Here is a 17789-nt window from a genome sequence, read left to right as displayed (position 1 = left end):
GCTTACACACAGATAAGGTTATTCTACAAAACCTAGGACAAACATCTGAATTGGGAAACTATACACAAAGGTTTCATTTTCAGGCTCAGTTTTTCAGTTAGTTCTTCCTGTATGCCCATAAAGGAAGGCAGCTTGTGATAAATAATTGCCAGAGTCACTGATAGAAGAGATCATGCAAAACTTCACAACGTGGGAAGTCACTACAACTCAGAAAGACTTGTAAAAATGCTTTGCTTTGAGAGGCTTAAATAGCGTGTTGCTTGCATCCATGATGCAGTGGTACCCCAAGGTTAATAATTTTCTAAGATTTTGCAGACCACATAGTTCTTTATCTTTTCTATACTATTCCAGGATCCCAAGGAAGCCATATTTTCTGAGGAAGAGGGGAACCAGGTAGCAGCAATGTACCTGACTTCAAAGGGAAAGGCAAATACCTGACCAGATGCATAATTGTGGACTGCTGACAATCCCCAGTAAAGCATGCCACATGTGGGGCACATTAAGCTTTCCCACAACATTGTGGATGGAGTAGAAGAGTGATTGTCTTGAGGGAGCCAGATGGAAGATGTATTACTGTTCATGACCCAGTTTCAAAAGTTACACAGTAATTTCCACTGTAGTCACAAGCTCTTTGAGATTCAAAGAGGAAATAGGGACACAACTTCTTAATAGGGGAAGAATTTAAGTCACATTGTAGGAAGAGTATGTGGAGTAGAAGTTGCTATTGTCACTACTTTGAGAAAATGCAAACTCCCACCCTCACAAAACAGAATTTTCAGAGGCAGGATGCTGTGCCACATTATCTGTTTTCAGCTTGACATCATCCCTGCTCCTACCCACATTCTCTACTGTGTTAGAGAGGAAAAGTCTCAAACTACAGTTGTCAGAATCCCTTTCCCCAAAGCTTCTGGCTTGGATTCTCCCATGAGATGTACTTGCAGGAGGCTAGGAAGGAAAGGAAATAGAGGTATTACCTAGCAGCAGCTGCTGGCCCTGGCTGAGATCAGCAGCAGCAGCATCTTGTGCTAGTTTTCCAGAGTAATATCCACCACAGCATCATGAGTGGGTGCCCTTGGCCAATGGGTAATAGTTATTACTATTCTTTCAGATGAAATTGATAATCATATTTTCTTTAAAAAAGAAGCTGGGGTCTTGAATGAGATGCACTTAAATGTAGATTAATTTGGGATGATTTAAGAATTTGAAATGTTGAAGTTTTTCCATCAAAGATTTTCTTTTGTGCTTCCCAGAGTTCTACAACCATTTTTACATAGGTCTTGGCCATTTTTGATAAGTTTATTCTGAACTATTGTAATAATGGTTATTGATGATGTTACTATAAATGATTAACTTTTACTATTATACTTTTTAGTTGGTTATCATTCTTGCAAGTAAATTGTTAGAGATTAAACTCAGCAAGAGGAGAAAGAAACTAAGAGAGATCTGCCAGTTTGTTTCCCCATTCTCATGAGAACAGAAATCATCATCTACCTTACTCCTCAACCTTGGAGAGTTGTGTTCTCCAGGAATAAACACATAATAAATATCAATGAAAAGAATGTGGTTATATTTGAAGTGCAGAGGTAACATTTACATGTTACAGTATGATTAACCTTATAAAAGAAATTCTAAGAAAAGATTAACTTGAAGTACTGAGCAAAATATTAGTAGCACTTTTTCACACTTGAACTTAGTTTATCAACATCATTTCCTTAATTTTCCTATCAAATATTGTCAAACCATGTATTCACTCATTTTGACCCCATAACTTAACCTCTGTTAAGACTTTTTTATTGCACTTTGAATTCACTTTATTGTACTTCACAGATATCACATTTTTGCAAGTTTGATGTTTGCGTCAACCCTGTTTCAAGCAAGTCTACTGGCGCCATGTTTGCAATAATTGCTCATTTCATGTCTTTGTGTCACGTTTTGGTAATTCACACAATATTCAAAACTTTTTTTTTTATTATATTTGTTATGGTGATCTGTGATCAGAGATCTTATGTTACTACTGTAATCCTTTTAGAGCAGCACAAACCATGCCCATAGAAGATGGTTAATTTAATCCATAAATGTTATGTGTGCTCTGACTGCTTTACCAGTTTGCTGCTCCCACACACACACCTCTTGCTCTCTCCTCAAACCTCCCTATTCCCTGGGACACAACAATATTGAAATTAGGCCAATTCATAACACTAGAATGGCTTCTAAGTGTTCAAGTGGAAGGAAGAGTCACACATCTCTCATTTTAAATCAAAAGCTAGAAATGATTAAGCTTACTGAAGAAGGCATATCAAAAACCTAGAAGGGCCAAAAGCTATGCCTCTTGCACCAAAAAATTAGCCAAGGTGCGAATGCAAAGGAAAAGATCTTGAAGGAAATGAAAAGTTCTACTCTAGTGAACACACAATGATAAGAAAATGAAACAGCTTTATCGTTGTTATGGAGAAAGTTTAAATGGTATGGATAGAAGATCAAACCAGCCACAATATTCCCTTAAGCCAAAGCCTAATCCAGAGCAAGGCCCTAATCGTCTTCAATTCTATTAAGACAGAGAAGTGAGGAAGCTGCAGAAGCAAAATTTGAAGTTAGCAGAGGTTGATTCATGACGTTTAAGAAAAGAAGCAATCTCTGTAACATGAAGATGCAAGAAGAAACAGCCAGGGCTGATGTAGAAGCTGCAGCAAGTTATCAAGAAGATCTAGCTCAGATCATTAATGAAGGTGGCTCCACTAAACAACAAATATTCAATGTAGACAAAACAACCTTCTATTGGAAGAAGATGCCATCTTTCATAGCAGAGAGCAGAAATCAATGCCTGGCTTCGAATCATCAAAGGACAGGCTGACTCTCTTATTAGGGGCTAATGCAGCTGATGACTTTAAGTTGAAGCCAATGCTCATTACCACCCTGAAAATCCTAGGGCCTTTAAAAATTATGCTAAGTCATGGGAGGGTATAGCTTAGTGGCAGAGTACATGCTTAGCATGCATAAGGTCCTGGGTTCAATCCCCAGTACTTCTGTAAAAAATAAATAATAAATAAACCTAATTACGTCCCCAAATTTAAAAATAAAAATTTTAAAAATCATGCTAAATCTACTCTGCTTGTGCTCTATAAATGGAAAAAAAAAGCCTAGATGAAAACATATTTGTTTATTACATGGTTTACTACTCAAAAAAAAAGATTCCTTTCAAAATAGTGACTCAGTGACAATGCACTTGATCATCCAAGAGTTCTGATGGAGACGTTCAATGAAATTCATGTTGTTTTCATGCCATCTAACACAACATCCATCCAGCAGCCCATGGATCAGGGGTAATTTTGATATTCGAGTCTTACTGTTTAATAAATACGTTTCATAAGGCTATAGCTGTCATAGACAGTGATTCCTCTCATAGATCTGGGAATAATCAATTGAAAATCTTTTGGATAGGATTCACCATTCTAAATGCCATAAGAACATTTGTGATTCATGGTAAGAGGTCAAAATATCAACATAAACAGGAGTTTCAATGACGTGGAAGGGTTCAAGACTTCAGTGGAGGAAGTAACTGCAGATGTAGTGGAAATAGCAAGAGAACTAGAATTAGAAGTGGAGCCTGAAAATGTGACTGTATTACTGCAATCTCATGATAAAACTTGGATGAGAAGTTACTTCTTGTGGATGAGTAAAGAAAGTGGTTTCTTAAGATGGAATCTACTCCTAGTGAAGATGCTAAAATGATGACAGGTTAAGAATATTAGATAACCTAGTTGATAAAGCAGTGGGAGGGTTTGAGAGGATTGACTCCATTTTTGAAAGAAGTTCTACTATGGGTAAAATGTTATCAAACAGCATTGCATGCTACAGAGAAATCATTTATGAAAGGAAGAGTCAACTGGTGTGGCAAATTTCATTGCTGTCTCATTTTTAAAAATGGCCACAGCCACCCCAACCTTCAACAATCATCACCCTAATCAGTCAGCAACCATCAACATCAAGGCAAGACCCTCCACCAGCAAAAAGATTACAACTCACCAAAGGCTCAGATGATAGTTAGTATTTTTTAGTAATAAAATATTTGTGATGAAGGTATGTACATTGTTCTTTAGGCAAATGCTATTGCACACTTAATAGCCTATAGCTTAGTGTAAACATATATGTACTTGGAAACCAAACAATTCATGTGACTCATTTTATTGCAATATTTGCTTTATTGTTGTGGTCTGGAATCAAACCTGCAAAAATCTCCAAGGTATGCCTGTACCATTAACATCTCTTGGAATTGACCCTCAACTCTGAAAGTTTTTACATTTTAAACTTCACTGGGCTTTTTGCTGGCTAATCCTAGGTTTGTTGTAGTTCTATGCTTTCACCAGAAAAGCTTTTTAAAATGCAGGTGACAAAACCCCACAACAAAATCTCTGGGGTCGTTACTTTAAGATAATCCAGATACACAGCCAGAGCTGAAAATCCCCTGATCTCAACTCCAAGAGAAATTATAAATGCTCCTTTAATCACAATAATACTCATGATATATTAAAAATAATAGTTGACACTGATTGAGTAGTTGCTAATATCCAGACATTGTGTTAAATACTTAACACTTTATTATAATTATATGACATATCACCACCCAACTGAAAATATTATTACGATTTCAATCATGGCATTTTCCCCAGAAATTTAGGGGGAAAGTATCTCCTCCCTAAATTAGAAAACCATCTTATAAAGAACAGTCCCGGTCTTTACTTAAGTAGATTCTGAAATGAAAAACATGACTCTTAAATATGATACACTGGACATTTGGACAAATGTATTATACTGATCCCTAAGCCACCGATAAAAGACATTTCTCAAGGACTACTGAAATCAAAGGACTCCTGAAATCAAAGGACTCCATGTTTTTTGAAACAAACAGAATTTCCTAAAATGTTATTCTGGGAAGCATTAATAAGTGAGAACAGGACTTTTTTGTCAAATAAACTTGGGAAATGAGAAGTTAAGTGAAATTAAATAGAATTATTTACACAGAATCTCTTATAGGCTCTAATATGACAATGTTTTCATGAGTTTCTAAGACAGACACATGTAGCATTCCTAAAATTTATTTAATCATGTAACTATTACTGAGAAATCATCCCTCAAGATCAGTTTTGAGAGGCATCAATTAGAAAATATTGCAATATGAAACAAAAATGACAATAAGAACTTACACCTGAATAGTGATTTAACTTTACAAATACTTCATTATCAGTGAAAAGTTAAGTTTAAAGCTCCAATGTGACTAATTTTGTTCTCGTTGATTCTTCTGAAAACAGCAGACCCCAAGACAAGGATCCTCATGTAAACAGTTTTCTGAGAACTGTTCCCAAGGAACTAGAATAGAGTGACTTGAACTAAGAAAAGAGAAAAAGAGGAACACCAGTCAAAAGACAGTATTCACTGGTTAAAGCTGTGGTCAACTGGGGGTTAATTGCCAGTCACAGGGGACCTGCCAATGGCTTCAATTAATGCACTGTGACTGTGAGAGCTCAGTTATACCTGGAAGCTCATGAGGGATAAGGATTTTCCATTGCAGTGGCTGACATCAGCCTTCTGTTTGTCAGTCCTTGGTTTTTATTATTATTTTTTGGTTATACAGGTCAAGCAAAACCCTAATCAGCTTCCTCTCTGTTTCATCCCTAGGAACACAATGCTCTATTAGTCACTGACACAGGTCCCGCAAGTCAAGGCATGCTGGTTGCTACCATGACTTTACTGCCTACACTATACCTTGCTGCCATCAGGTAAATTCTGCTATTTGATCCTTTTCTATTTTAGAACCCTATCCATCCAACTAATACTAAAGAGCCTAGTTAAATGGTAATATCCCTTACTGTCAATGCTGGCTTGACAGTAGGAGATGACAACTTCCAGTGAGCTTTCAAAAATGCAAGTACTCACCAGGTCTTTATTTCTTGATGCCTTAATGAAGGAAGTTTCTTCCTGGCCCTGCTGAGGAATCTAATCAGCAAGCAGGTACTCTGTTCTCACACAGTAAACCCAAACTAAAAGCTTCCCTCCCTAAGCCTTCAAATCCCTTTCTTAATACTGTGCCAAAGCAGTTCTAGCATCTCTACTCAATTAACTATACATTATTTTGTCCAAGCTTCAAAGAGCCATCCCAGAAGCATATTAGGGCCAATTCCAGGAGTCCTTGCCAGGACATTCAACCATGAGTCACAGGAGCACACTGCCAATTCATTCCTCCCTACTGAGCCTTATATTCTCCCCTTTCTGGTCCAATTCCCTCAAGATCCTCTCCCACATGTGTTTTCCCATACATATGTTGGTACATATTAGCCAGACCGTACAGTTATTTGGTTCAGTATATTATTTCCTTCTGGGCTGTGCTATTATTGATCCTAATTAATGATCTTGAGTCAATGGGGAAGGGGATGATGTTGAGAGAATAAGCATCATTTATGAGGCAGCCATCACAGCCAGGGTAGTTTTAAGTCTTCAGGCAAAAAGAGGCAGCTCACTCCTAGAAAGGCAAAGGGAGCTGCTGTTCCTAACCTGGAAGGCTTGGAAGAATATGGGGATTGTGAGGTTATATTTGTGTGCAGTCAGTTGCTACGGCAACAGCCACAGCAAAAAGGTAGACTGAGAAGTTGTAAGGCAGCACACAGTAAGTATCTGATCAACTGATGAAGCATTTAAGGTAGGTTTTGGTTGTGAAATAAGCTGTCAGTCCATTACCAAGGATTTAATGAAAGAGAGCACCTCACAGTAAGTGGCAATGAACACAATCAAGTGTGAAAGAACAGGAGGCAGATCCTACTGGTGAATTCCCTGCTTGCTAAAGTGAAAGGCAAAGCAGATAGCAGACAATGCGAAAAAAAACAAAACAAAACAAAAAAACAAAAAAAAAACCAATCCTTGTTCAAAACAGTAATAGACTCTTTTCTATTTAGGATTCATTAAATTATCAGGGAGCAAATCTGAATTAATAAAGAATTAGCAAGAGCTTCATCATCAAGCAGTTCTTCTGATAAACCTGATATTAAAAGATTAGAAAATTGCACAAAAATATGCATGTAGGCACTCTGAAATAGCTCTGGCTTGCCCAACAATTTCAAATCCAGGTTAAAACAAAGAAGGGGAAAAAAGGCCATCTTAGAAAAAGAGATTTACAACTTGCACATCTAGATTTCAACTGATGTAGCCCTAGTTAAAAGGCTCCAACTGTAGAAATAATGTCTATCATTTACTTCCTAAAATTATAATCAAAAGAAGAAGGTCTAGTAGGGTGGCATAGCACCCTAGTGCCCATCTCTCCCTCTGATTAAAACTAAAAATTCTGTATGAGACACAAAAAACCAACACCTACCTACCTGGCTGAAAATTCTACAAATAAACAGAAATAGGAAGATTGTGCAGGGGAGTGAAAAACCTAGAGAAATTACCAATATGTTATTTTCTTCTCTCCCAACTCTGCCCTGAGAAAGGTCTTAGTTTCAGAGCAACATGCCATTGTGGGCTTTAAAAACTACAATATAAAATTCATCTTTTTGGCCAGAATAATCAGGAAAAGAGCTTCTCTGGACAAATAGTTTGGGGATAGGGGGCTGAAAGAGAGAAACCTCCAGAAAGAGACTGAAGAGGTTCTGTATGTGAGTTCATGTAAGGCTCAGCCTAACGCCTCAATAATGCATTCGTAAGACAGATGCAAACCATCACAGAAAAGACTTAGGGAAATTAATTGAAATTTCAATGACTGCCCAAAGAAGACATAAACAGACTTTATGAAGTGAGCCTAGCCAGGTTGATAGCCTGCTAACATGAAAACAATACTTTCTAAAGAACTAAAACAGGACTCAGAGTCTGAACAATGTCCAGGATGCAACCCAAAATCACTTGACATAAAAAGCAGAAAATATCAAGGGAAATCTCAAGGGAAAAAATAATCAAGAGATTAAAAATCTGAAATGTCCCAGATGTCAGAACTATTAGTCAAAGTCTTTAAAGTGGATATTATAACTGAGCTTCATGAGATAAAAGAAAAATATTTGAAATAAATGAAAAGAGACATTCTCAGCAGAGTAATAGACATAAAGAACATACATGGAGTTCTGATCCAAGATAGTGATGTAGAAAGCTCTTTGAAATTACCTCTCCCCATGGACACACAAAATCAACAGCTACGCATGGAACAAATTCCTTTGAAAGGAATCCAGAAAAGAGCGGAGAGACTCCTACATTTTGGGCAAATGAAGAAATCCTCACAGTGATATAGGTAGGAAAGGCTGAGGCACTCTCACCATAAACTCCACCCCCAGTGTAGTGACATACAATGAGGAGGGAATGCTCAACTCCCAGCTTCTGAGCAAAGAGTTTTACCCAATATCTAGCACCTCAACTTTTAAGATTTCCATTTGAGGGACAGGCCCCCAAATACCTAGCTCAGAAAGCCAAAGGGGTCCATGAGACCCAAAAGACTATAGCAAACAAGGAAACAGTCCTTAATAGGTTCATGAGGACTCACTGTGTCTATTCCCTCACACACATCCCTCCCCCCTGCGGCTCAGCAGAGAGAGAACAGACAAAAACACCATCTCCCAGTCTTTCTCTGAAAGAAGCCTATTTGCAGAATTCAAAATCTGTTATCTAAACTAGCATACATCTAGGGGCTGACTGCAATCTGAAGACTCTGGAGGCCAGCATGTGCTATCTCCACATTCTCTCTCTGGCTCACTCCAAGTTACTGGTGTCTTTCTAGAAGGAGATTGTGCACACATCTGGTGCTTCAACTTTTGCAGCTGCTGTGCAGGGGATGTACCCCTTGATCACCAGGCTCTGGTGGCCAGTAGAACTTAAGTTCAATGGTCCCACAGGACTGTAACAAATGGTTCTTAACTGGTTATTCCCCACTCCCTGGGTTCAGTGCAGAAGGAGCAGACAGAAATGCCCATTTTCCAATCTTCCCCTGAAATAAGTGTATTTTTATACTTTAAAAGCTGCTGCCTGAGGGTCTGGCTTGCAATTAGCCTGCATCTAAGTGCTGATTGATATCCTCTCCTTTAAGACAGTGACAGGTGTTGGCACAATCTCAACTACAGGGAGCCACTAAAACAAAGAAGGCAGTTTAGACAATCAAAAGGTTTGAAAGACAACCAAGAGCTCAGATTGGACTAAATAATAAGGTTTATGTCCTACACAAGACAACACCATCAAGACTAGGACAAGTGGCTGTTTTATCTTATGCCAGAAACCAAAAAAAAAGAGTGATTAGGCGTAAATCACTAGTGAAGGAAAATGAAGAAAGAGAGATATGTTCCAAACAAAAGAACAAGATGAAACTCCAGAATCAGACCTTAATGAAATGGCGATAAGTGATTTACCTAATAAAGAGTTCAAAACAGTACTCGTAAGTATGCTTACTAAAGTCAGGAGAATAATGCATAAACAAAGTGAGAATTTCAACAAAGAAGTAGAAAATATAAGAAAGTACCAAACAAAAATCACAGTGCTGAAGAATACAATAACTGAACTGAAAAATTCAATAGAGGGATTTAACAGCAGACTAGATGAAGTGGAGGAGGAGATCAGCAGACTCAGACAGGGTAGCGGAATTCATCCAATCAGAGAAGCAAAAGGAAAAAACAATGAAAGAGGGTGAGGATAGCCTAAGAGAATTATGAGATACGAAGAAGTAGATCAATATTTGCATTACTAGGATCCCAGAAGAGAAATGGTCAGAAAGCTTATTCGAAGAAATAATGGCTGAAAACTTCCATAACCTGGGGAAGAAACAGACATCCAGATCCAGGAAGCCTAGAAAGTTCCAAATAAGAACCCAAACAGACCTACACCGATACACATTATAATTAAATTATAAAAAATTAAAGACAAGGAAAGAATCTTAAAAGCAGCTGGATAAAAACAACTTGTTATGTACTAGGGAATACCCACAAGACCATCAGCAGATTTTTCAGCAGAAATCTGAAGGACAGATGGAAGTGGCATGATATATTCAAAGTACTGAAGAAAAAAAACAAACCTGCCAACCAAGAAGATCTTAAAGAGGTCTGCACTCCCATATTCATTGCTGCATTCTTCAAATAGCCAAGAATAGGAAACAATCTAAGCAACTATTAATGGACGAATGGATAAAGATGGAGATATATATATATATATATATATATAGGAAACAGAAAAATTTTGTTATTTTCCAATCTGAGAAGTGAAAAAGAATCTTAATGTTTTGATTTGTATTTCTTTAATTTTAACTTTAAAGTCTTTTCATGTGTTGAATGGAAATTTATTGTACTGTGTTGTCTTTTTTTGTTTAGAGGAGAGTGTACATGGGTGTGTTGAAGTAGGGTGTGGGGTGTTTTCTTGTTAACTTCCTGCTTATATCCCTTGCTCATTTTTCCTACGTTTGTAAAATATTGCTTTGTATAACCTCCATATAAAACTAAAAAATGAAAAAAGTTGAGTAATTTGGCAGGATTGTAGAAAACATTAATGAAAGTAATTGGAGCTGAGATTAGAAACATTCCTTTTTTTTCCCCCAAAGATCATAAATTGCCTTGAATAACATGCTAAACAATTTGGATATTTAGAAATCAGGAGTTGAGTTGGCAATAACCTATATTCTAAAGTTATGACATCAAAACTGTTGGCATGACTACTAAGCTAGATCTGGGGACTGAAATAGATTTGACAGATGTTTACTAAGTCTAAGAAATCTAAAAGGAACCATATCTAGGATAATATATTTTTAAAGGTCGTGGATAGGCAACACAAATGGAAAAATTGGACTTCAATTTATGGCATACCCTTGACTACCAAGAAATGTTTCTCTGTTTGGTATTGTTACTGGACCATAAATTCCAAGAGGAAAGAGACTTACTGCTATTAATTCCACTACTAATGTGAACATCAGTTAGACCCTTAACCAGATTAGAGCTCCCTTTTGTATTTCCCTGTTACCCTTTGTACTTCATCCAAATGCTTATCTAGCATTGCGCCTGGAACTTTGTATCTGAAACTTTTTCTCCCCTCAGGAAAAAGAAAAAAAAAAAAGAACAATATCACCTCCCTCTTTCATCAGTAATAAGTATTTCAACCACCATTTTTATTGTTCTCCTTTAGAAGAATTGGTTTGTTTTAAACAACTCTTCTTTTAATCTAGTTGTGGGTTTAGTATCCCTAAGAGCTGTCGAATTGGCCTACTTATTGATGTAGCTTAGTTTTTCTTTCTTACTATTTTGATTTTTGTGTGAGCAGGAGAGGACCAGCAGAAGATGGTAGGAAGAACGTTGCAATTACCCATATCTAGTTCAGAATGAACACTGTGTTGCCAACTCTGACTGCTAAGTGGATGGGGCATTAATCAAAATCAAATTCTTAAATCAAAATCAAACTAATTAATTTCTGACAATCAGTATAGTCCTATTTAACCACAGAACTAACAAAATAACCTATATTTTTTCAACTAAAAGAAAAAACACCAACAAAACGTTTTCTTCTTTGAAAGTTCCATATAATTATATGATTAAATACATTCTCTCCCTGTACCCCATGTCAATTAGAATAACAGAATGTTTGGGGAATACTTTCAAGCTAAATATTTACTCAGGGAAGTGAGTCACTTGTACTTTGTATAAACAACTTGTTTAGGCATAATGTTTATTTCTAAGTAGTAAAGTAATGATATAAAACTCTTTGGAGCTGAATTCTGCAACCGTCTATAATGTTTGCCATTTTAGAGTATATTACTTTTTCCCTCCTGTAAACATTTTTAATGAAGAATTTAAATGCATGCAACCATATGTCTCTTTGCCAGGCAATAACTACTCAGAGGAAACAAACTCCCCAGTGATCAGTTAGTTTATGTGTTAAGCCAAATAATATCCTAAGGAAGACACAGGCTAGAGCACTTGATATATAATGTTGCCTTTACCATATTTCATGTTCATAAACCCTAGACTATTTCCACAACTACATTATTTAAAAAAAAAAGAAGAATTACATATTTTTATTGAAAATTGACTTCAGAGATTAGATCCATGCCAGGCACTAAGCTCATGGGATGACTCACAGAGGAGTAAAGCATTAAACTCACCACATAAAGCATTAAAACTTGACGAGAAGGACCTAAGAGACCACCTCATGCAAGTTTCTGTTATTACAGAAAGACTCTTAATAGCCCAGCACTCTGCCAAGGGTGTTTTTTCCTCCAGGTGAGAGCTACACACAGACCTTGCACATAGAAGACCCTTTTCTTCACTCATAGTTTCTATTGCAATGCAGGACTGCTGTTGAAACTTATCACAGATGTTTTCTGTTATAAAAATCTTGGCAGCCATAAAACAACTCTAATTTGGACCTTCTTATTTCACAGATGGTCCAAATATTAACACCAAGTGGCAGAAAATTTTCTTGGGGTCAAGAATATTTGACTAGCATGTAGCTTTGTGTTGACAATTTTTAGTCTACTAGTTACGATTCCTTTCTAAAAATCACTGACCTTTTCATGTAAATGTTTTTCTAAGTAGCACATATAATTTGATGGTATATATTAGAGTTAAATTTTATCTTAATTATTTGAGTCTATATTTGTATCTCATGTATGTCTAATAAAAAAAAAGCCTCAAAAATCTGCCTCTTTCCTGATCTGTTGGATGTAACACCTCATAATATTCATTTCTTATCAGAGTTTTAATTCTTCAGCCCTTGAAATTACACTTCTAGTGCTTAGTGGAAACATGTTAAACCTTTGATTTTATAAGTTTCTCAAATATTATGTTTATATTATTACTGAAATTTATTATTTGTGTAATATTATTGATCTGCCCTGAACTTGTCTCAATAGCCCTTGAGTTACTGTGTCATTACAGAATTGACTAATGCTCTGATTTTCAAGTCAGAATCCTGTTAAAATATAGTGAATACGAATATAACAAGTAATCTCTTTTTAAACATAGTAATATTGAATTGCCTCCATCAACTTCTGTACTCAAATTTGTCTCTGACATTTTACACCTGAATGTATATTGGCAGTGAAGAGCATAAATCCTTTTAAACCGAGGTTGGTAATAATCTGACTGCTGAGTATCTGGAAAATTGATTAAAAAGAAGCTTGTACACAGAACAAGACAAGATCACTATAGTTTGCCAGTAATTCAAGTAGACCATTAGGCAATTTGGAGAAATCAATACTATAACTTACATCAATAGAGGGATTTTAAAAAAGAACTCACCATTGATGAAAAAAATGGTAAATTAAATACTAGTGATGATACAACAAAAACACATGATGAATAGAAATTTTCAGAAGTCTATGGGTAGTTTTTCTAGGTAGTATCATTATCACCAACTGCTTTTCTTTTAGAATAAATGCTATAGTTTATATGATGCACTGTAATAATAACAGAATGACACCTTTTTTGTTTCCTAGTAGCATCACTATATTCCTGTTTATTTTTCATTTGGATCAATGGCAAATTTTATTTGTATTAGCTAAGAATATACTAATTAATAATCAGCCAACAAGAATTTTACTGCATACAATCTTCTCATTTAGATTGAAAAAGTGAAGGATACAAACTAAGTATAAATTTTAGAAGTATTTACAGTGTACACAAAGGTAAAAACAAAACAAATATTCAAACAGCAAGTAAAAATTATGTAAAACACTATATAGCTAGCATTGAGTTGTGTGATTCAGACTATAGAAATGTAGGATCAGGGAGTGATAAATCTAAGGAAGTGGGATGTAGAACTATGAGCTTGATGGAGAAGGACAAAACAGTTGAGACTCGAAAATGGGAAGATTTTGAAGCAATGGAAATAACCTAAGAGTGTCACATACACTTTCACTCTGGTCTCATTTTTTAGCATTCTAATTAGATATATATTGGGCCTTTTCTTTATAGTTTAAATGGCTCTTAACCCCTTTTCAGTTTCCCTTCTCTTTATCTCTATTTGCTGCATTTTGAGTTATTTACTAAGATCCATCTTCTGGTTATCTCATATCATTTTTGACTGTGTCTAATCAACTGTTTAATCTACTGAATATTCTTTAAGTTAGCAACTTTATTTTCCATGTCTAGAAGATCTACATTTATTCTTACCTTTTCAATAGTATCATGTATTTTCCTCATGTTTTAGTTATTAGTAACATACTTATTTTATAATGGAACTATATGAAGGCTTTAATGGTTTATTCCTACCGTATGTCATATCTTCTGCTTCCCATTCCCAGTGGATTGTTTCCACATATAGTGTAATTTTATATTTTAATCATACATTTGATGAAACTTTATTGTTGGTATTCAGTAAGTTTAGGGTTGAATTTATGTCATCCAGAAGGATTTTATGTTAGATTCTTATCGATACCAAAAGGTTTTACTGGGTTTTGACAAGCTCTTTTTTTATTAATGGCAAGGCTTGGGGTTCTTCACTTGTGTGGACAATACAAATTAGAACTCCAAACTGGTATGAAGACAAGTCTGTTGTAATAAAGCCTTATGGAAGAATGTTCTTCTCTAAATGTCAAGATAAAGGCATAACATCTCCCTGTGCTGGTGGGTAGACTTTTTTTTTTAAAGTAGGTCCTTTTACTGAGTGTTGGCCCTTCAAACTTTCTGTGGGAGTTTTCGCTTTCAGATACTACTATGTTGTCGGGCCCACAGCTTTATCACTTGTCCCTATAGAAGTACTACATGCCAAGCCCCTTGGTTCATAAGATCAATAAACCTCATAATATCTGCCATACATCCTCAGCACTCCAATTTTCAGTTACCTTCATGTTTTTGGCCCTGGGAGTTTATTCTTACATTTTTAAGAGTCCAATTATACATTTAAAATAATAATTACTATTTTAATATAAACTTCCCAAATGGTTTTAAATAAGTTTCCAATACATCTGATCTGCCATATTACTGGGAATGGACATCTAGCCTACATTTTCTCAACCTCCTTTTATTCCTTAATGCATACTACAAATAAACTTTTTCTACTTTACCAAACTATTCTTAACCAATTGCTAAATCTAATGAACACTTGGTTATGCTTGACTTCTAACCCTTTTAAGCAATTCCTCCTTTTAAAAATTATCTTTTTTTAATCACTGAAAACTTCCCCAACTTGGGAAAGGAAACAGTCTCCCAAGTCCAGGAAGCACAGGGAGTACCACACAAGATCAACCCAAAGAGGAACACACCAAGGCATGTAGTCATCAAATTGACAAAAATTAAGGATAAGGAGTCAATATTAAAATTAGCAAGAGAAAAGCAACAAATAACATACAAGGAAACTCCCACAAGGTTATTAGCTGATTTTTTCAGCAGAAACCCTGTAAGCCAGAAGGGAGTGGCATAATATATTTAAAGTGATGAAAGGGGAAAACTTACAACCAAGAATACCCTATCCAGCAAGGCTCTCATTCAGACTTGATGGAGAAATCAAAAGCTTCACAGATAAGCAAAAGCTAAAAGATATCAGTACCCCCAAACCAACCTCACAACAAATGTTAAAGGACCTTCTCTAGTCATCAAACCATGAGAAAAGAGAACAAAAAGATGAAAGATAAAAAGAAAGATCTACAAAAGACTGCTTTGGCAGTTCGGGGTGTTTTGTGCTTCCTTTTAAATTTTGGAATTGTCTGCTCTAGTTCTGTGAGGAATATCGTGAGCATTCTGATGAGGGTTACATTGGATCTATGGATTGCTTTGGGTAGTGTGGCCATTTTGATAGTGGTGACTCTTCTAATCCAAGAGCACAAGGAATCTTTCCATTTCTTTGTGTCATTTCGATTTTCCAAGTGTAGGTAACCTTCTTGGTTGGGTTTATTTCTAGATATTTTGTTGTTTTTGATGTAATGGAAATGTTTATGTCAGTTATAAAATCTGGTTTTCGAAGTGGGAAAAAAGTGAATGAAGGGCTGCAAATGACAAAGTATCCTTCTTTCTTATGGGTGAGTTGTATTCCATTACATATATATGCATACATATACACTCTGCATCTTCATTATCTATTCAACTGTTGATGTGCACTTGAGATGCTTCCATATTTTGGCAATTATAAATAATTTTGCTTTTAATAGCAAGGTGTATGTATTTTTTGAATAAATTTTTATTTTGTGGTTGGCTTTATTCCTTTGATAACTATAAGTTTAAAAAGCTAAAGCTCTAAACATTCTCAGAAACAATGAACAGTACAGGTATGTAAATTAAAAAATATATGTGCAGTGAAAAATCTGAGCTATCGAGCCATGAAAGACATGGAAGAAACTTAAAAAAGACATATTATTAAATGAAAGAAGCCAGTCTGAACAGGCTACAAACTGTATGATTCCAACCAAATGACATTTTGGAAAAGGCACAGCTACAGAAACAATAAAAAGATCGTGGTTTCCAGGGGTTTGGGGGGGGGAGGGAGGGAGGAATGAATAGATGGAACACAAGGGATTTTTAGGGCAATGAAATTATTCTGTATGATACTATAGTGGTGACTACATGTCATTATGCATTTGTCAAAGCCCATATAATGTACAACATCAAGAGTGAACCCTAATGCAAATTATGGACTTCGGTTGATAATAATGTGTCCATGTTGGTGCGTCAATAGTAACAAATACGCCACACGGATGAGGGATGTTGAAGGTAGGGGAGTATACATGTGTGGACGGGGAGGGCTATGTGGGAACTCTGTATTTTCTGCTCAGTTCTGCTGTAAACCTGAAACTGCTCTTTTAAAAAAAATTATCTTTTTCATTGTATTTCATTACTCTTTCTTTGGTGTTCTACAAGATTCTGTCTTGCCTTTCTTCCTGCTTTTTGTCCTCCACTAGTGTATTACTTCCAACTTAGATATCAATATCCTCCACTTCCACAAGCTTCAGAGTCATATTTCCATCTGCCTACAATGTATTTCCAATCTGGATGTACCACAAAACCTTGACCTCAAGATATTCAAAACTAAATTATTTCCTCTTCTTTTCACTTTTCCAACTTGATGGTGGCACCACCATCCAGTTAGTCTCACATAAGAGAAATATTATGGCATTCTTTCTAGACTATGACCTGTCTCTTACTCATCATATCTAGTTTAACACAAAATTTTATTCAATTGGCTATGTATTCAAACTACCATCATTCTTCCATAGATTATAGCAATGGGCTCTTTAACCATCTCTCTCCATCCAGTCTCAAGCCATCCATCCATCCTTCATGCTAGTATCAGTGTTTTTTCCTACAAAGTAAATAAAATCACACCACTTTCTTATTTACAGTCTGTCAAAGGCTTCCCGTTGTCCGCAAAATAAAGTCCGACCTCTTTCTGATATTCTACAAGATTCATCAAATATGGTCCCTGCGTAATTCTCTGTTTAATCTCCTGTTGTTTCTCTTCCATCACTTCAAACATGATACTCTGTTAACTACCTCCAGTTATGGAGTGTGAGAGAGGTGGATCACTAAAGCAGGCATGCCCACATGAAAGGAGCCAGGCTACTAGGCCCCAGTAAACCACTTCTATGAAGAAACTTGAATCCAGTATTGACAAATTTTCTGATTTTCTGAAATAAGCCCCACATTCAGATTATTGTGTATAATATTTTAATTTTTAAACATTGTATCTAATTTTTAAAAATTGTAAACTACAAACCAAACTACACATATATTATGGATCAGATTGAAAGCTTGTGAGTTCTGAACTAATACTCGTTCTGAAGTTAGAACAAACACGATAGTCTAATAAAGTATATTATACACAGTGGCCCTCAATAAAGGATTTTTGCATATGAACAG

At 36.0% G+C, this 17789-nt stretch overlaps 1 long non-coding RNA gene across 1 annotated transcript in view; it reads left to right on the top strand.

Annotated features, from left to right (window-relative positions):
• Positions 1-6621: 6621 nt before the first annotated feature.
• LOC140696626 (uncharacterized) overlaps positions 6622-17789 on the top strand; it is a 40569-nt gene continuing 29401 nt past the window's right edge. Inside the window, exon 1 of the long non-coding RNA XR_012073129.1 lies at positions 6622-6658. This is a non-coding gene — a long non-coding RNA (uncharacterized lncRNA). The remainder of the gene's footprint in view (positions 6659-17789) is intronic.

The sequence above is a fragment of the Vicugna pacos genome, chromosome 5, assembly GCF_048564905.1.
Source record: "Vicugna pacos chromosome 5, VicPac4, whole genome shotgun sequence".
In the NCBI taxonomy this organism is placed as follows: Eukaryota; Metazoa; Chordata; class Mammalia; order Artiodactyla; family Camelidae; genus Vicugna; species Vicugna pacos.
The sequence above is the reverse complement of the archived record's forward strand: the minus strand, read 5'-3'. Positions and strand labels throughout refer to the sequence as shown.